This window comes from Schistocerca americana, chromosome 1, assembly GCF_021461395.2.
Source record: "Schistocerca americana isolate TAMUIC-IGC-003095 chromosome 1, iqSchAmer2.1, whole genome shotgun sequence".
NCBI lineage: Eukaryota > Metazoa > Arthropoda > Insecta > Orthoptera > Acrididae > Schistocerca > Schistocerca americana.
In genome coordinates, this window is record NC_060119.1 from 598088440 (window position 1) to 598092693 (window position 4254).

General features: G+C 45.1%; 1 non-coding gene across 1 annotated transcript; it reads right to left on the bottom strand.

Annotated features, from left to right (window-relative positions):
* Positions 1 to 474: 474 nt before the first annotated feature.
* On the bottom strand, positions 475 to 549 carry Trnas-uga. Its single transcript has one exon. It is a non-coding gene; the product is annotated as a tRNA-Ser (tRNA).
* Positions 550 to 4254: the final 3705 nt, after the last annotated feature.

Consider the following 4254-nt stretch of genomic DNA (forward strand, 5'->3'; position numbering starts at 1 on the left):
AGCGAGCAGCAGCTGCCCACACCTGCCGCAGCCCGTCGGCGGACGACTCCGGCAGGCGCGTCGCATCCCACTGGCGAACGACGCGCGGACTGAGCTCAGCGTACACCAGCCAGGACAGAGTGGAGAGCCTGTACACAGAGAGAGTGGCCATAGGTGAAGTTTCCCGTGATTGGTTGATTAGTTTTGGGAGAAAAATGGCGCCAAACGTCTCTCGTGCTTCCTATGTTCGCCGTGCTTTTGAGTTGAATCGAAGTTCAGAGGACTTTTTGAAACGATTAAAAGGTATTTGAATTATTGAGAGACTTGTTATGTGTTGTGCGTGCATATTAGATTTAGTTGTATATCATTTTTAGTACGTAATTAGCGTTTGCGATCTTAAATACGAGCTGAAATAATGAAGCGTTTCCAGAATGAGATTTTCACTCTGCAGCGGAGTGTGCGCTGATATGAAATTCCCTGGCAGATTAAAACTGTGTGCCCGACCGAGACTCGAACTCGGGACCTTTGCCTTTCACGGGCAAGTGCTCTACCAACTGAGCTACCGAAGCACGACTCACGGCCGGTACTCACAGCTTTACTTCTGCCAGTACCTCGTCTCCTACCTTCCAAACTTTACAGAAGCTCTCCTGCGAACCTTGCAGAACTAACACTCCTGAAAGAAAGGATATTGCGGGGACATGGCTTAGCCACAGCCTGGGGGATGTTTCCAGAATGAGATTTTCACTCTGCAGCGGAGTGTGCGCTGATATGAAACTTCCTGGCAGATTAAAACTGTGTGCCCGGCCGAGACTCGAACTCGGGACCTTTGCCTTTCGCGGGCAAGTGCTCTACCAACTAAGCTACCGAAGCACGACTCACACCCGGTACTCACAGCTTTACTTCTGCCAGTACCTCGTCTCCTACCTTCCAAACTTTACAGAAGCTCTCCTGCGAACATTGCAGAACTAGCACTCCTGGCAGAAGTAAAGCTGTGAGTACCGGGCGTGAGTCGTGCTACGGTAGCTCAGTTGGTAGAGCACTTGCCCGCGAAAGGCAAAGGTCCCGAGTTCGAGTCTCCGTCGGGCACACAGTTTTAATCTGCCAGGAAGTTTCATATCAGCGCACACTCCGCTGCAGAGTGAAAATCTCATTCTGGAAACATCCCCCAGGCTGTGGCTAAGCCATGTCTCCGCAATATCCTTTCTTTCAGGAGTGCTAGTTCTGCAAGGTTCGCAGGAGAGCTTCTGTAAAGTTTGGAAGGTAGGAGACGAGGTACTGGCAGAAGTAAAGCTGTGAGTCGTGCTTCGGTAGCTCAGTTGATGTGAAGATGTGAAGTTCGAGTCTCGGTCGGGCACACAGTTTTAATCTGCCAGGAAGTTTCATGAAGCGTTTTGTGATGAAGTCGGTAGGCCTACATGTTTGAAGTAAACACGTTAGTAATTGTACACTATTGTTTTTGACATCTGTAATTCGTTCTACAGACGTTCGTAAACGATGCCAGGTTGTGCTGCATTTGGTTGTTCCAATAGAGGCGAAGGTGGATTTCACATGTTAGCATTTCCACGCAATGAAGAAAGACTAAAGCAGTGGGAAGTCGCAGTCAACAGGGCTGACATAAATCAAACAGGAGCCTTGTGGAAACCAACCAAGGTAAGTCGTTTTTGCTTTTTACTACATATAAAACAACTTGCAATATACATAGTTAAATTTGAAAACAGACCTGTAAATTGGTTGTGTGAAAATTATTGTAACACATTATTCTTATAAACAAAGGCATTTAACGAATGATTTCGCCATATTGTCTTGTGCTTTTGATTCGGTGAGTGTGTACTCCACTACTCCACTACCGGCCATTCAAAAGTCCCGCCCGCAGTTTGGCAGAAGAGCCGCATCGTCCGGTTGGCCACTCTCTCCCTGTACAGGCTCCCTAGGACGGAGACAGCTCGGGCGTCCCCTGGCGAACACAGCGGGCGCTCGGAGTTTAACAACGATGTTTCAGTTTCATTACGAATTTTAACAAGATACCTCATATGTGAATATTATGTACGTTCATCCAAACAGTTTATGTTTTAATTTAATTTTGGTACACGTTTTAGACAACGCCTATGTTCCTTTATAATATAACGCAGCATTAGTTGCCACTCCTCCCTCCAACTTCCCCTCATAATCACTATCGATGACACATGGATGTGTATTACACAACATGGGATTAGCAAAATGCTGGGCACCACAAAATGTTGTTACGACCTTGCTATCGTACAACTTCTGTTAATTCACAGCTTATGACAGTGTTATTTTATAAAACAATTTTGATTTCTCACAACTGGTGGTTCATGTATTATTGCTTTAGGAATTTCTGGTTTTTTATTTTCAGTTTGTTTAATCTATTCATATAGATAGTTATTAATTTTTAATTTTTATTTATAGATGTGAAGATGTCTTTAGAGTCAAGTACTCCGCTCTGTGAAGGATAAACGCCCTCCTCTGTCGACATGTGCTCTATACGAAATTCCGTGTACGTGTGGTAAAGTTTATATTGGAAATACCAAGAGGGGCGTAAATACACGACTAAAAGAGCACAAACGTGTATGCCGACTAGGAAAAATAGAGAAATCAGCTGTAGCAGAGCATGCTCTTCAGTCAGGAAAGCACAAAGTGAAGTTTTTTGAAACAGAAATTTTATCTACAACGTCAAATTATTATCAGCGACTAAGTGGAGAAGCCATTGAAATTTATAAGCATCAGGGCAATTTTATTTGGAAAGAGGAGGCAATGAAACTTAGCGGCTTATGGACAGTAGCTATTCAGAATCACGTGACAGTTTTGTCTTTGAGAAGACGACAATCGATAGTTAAGTTTTATCTCTGACAAGGGTTATCTCTGCTCATCACGTGCTACTTTGATCACGCCCCCTTTCCTACAGTATTTATGTCGCTCTCGGACTTCCGACAAGTCAGTCGGCAAGACTCAACGGAGGAGCGCCTCTGAGCATGTCCAGCGCCGTCCTGGACGAAACCTCAGGAGCAGGAGAGTTTTTTAGACCACGACCTCACATCCCGAAAGGTTTACCAGGCGCTATCGTCTGTTAAGTCATAACGTGGACGAAAGTGTGTGTTGAGTGATGGTGCCAGAGGGTCACTAAAAATGATAGGGACGTAAAGTAAGAGGACGACATCTACAAAAGTCAGTGCAGAACTGAATGTCGCACTCGCCAACCATGTCAGTACTGAAAGAAGGGAGGTGATAAGCAAGGAACTGTAAAGCGAACTGGAATTTCAAAACGCATCAGTGATTTAAATATCTGTAACAGGAAAAGTTGGTGCCGAAGCCATCAAACCTGGATTTGCTGCGAGGAGTTTTGTTGCATACTGTTTCCAAATTCTGACCATGTGTACGTCCCAAGTGCGGGACATGGTGGGGGTTCCGTGATGATTTAAGCAGCCGTTACTCAGCAAAGCTCGCATTACTGTCAAGCAATCTGTGATCATTTTGGCTGATCAGGTCCGTCACATGATATACAATGTTTGTCCCTCAATGGTGATGCTGTGTTCCGAGAGAGCCGCTGTTCACATAGCCCGCATCGTCCAGGACTAGTTTTCTGAGCAGGAGGATGAATTGACGTTTCTCCCCTGATCACCACAGTCACCAGATATCTCAGTGTTGTTGAGCCTTTGTGGTCTACTTGGTAGGGAAGGGTGCGTGATCGTCGTCTACCTCTATAATCGTTACCTGAACTTTCCAATATTTCGCAGGAAGAATGGTATACGACTCCCTTGAAAACCATACAGGACCTGTATTTATCCATTCCAAGACAACTAGAAGCCATTTTGTATGCCAACGCCTTTTCCCACACTATATTGGGCGAGGTAATGTGTTGTTTTTATGGTGTCATATTTTTGTTCACACATGTTATTGTGTCAAAGCCTTTCCACATGGTGTCACCGGTTCCCGTCAGATCACTTGAGTGGGTCACTGTTTGGGTCTGCCGAGTTATGTTGGCAAGCAGCGTTCACTCAGCTCTTTTGAGGCGAATTGAGCAGTTAAGATAGGAAATGAATATTATCAACTCTCAAGTTACTCATACAATCTTTGGTATCGTTTGTAAACATATAGAAATCTGCTGTATCACCTCTTTTAAAATCAACTCCTGTACACATCAGGAGGTGTCATGTCATCTGCATCTCCTCAGTCACACGTTGGATCCTCTGCAGGGGCCCATTTCGCCACGTGCCATCTGCATCTGAGTTCCGATTAGCGTGGTCCGTAGTCTCTGTG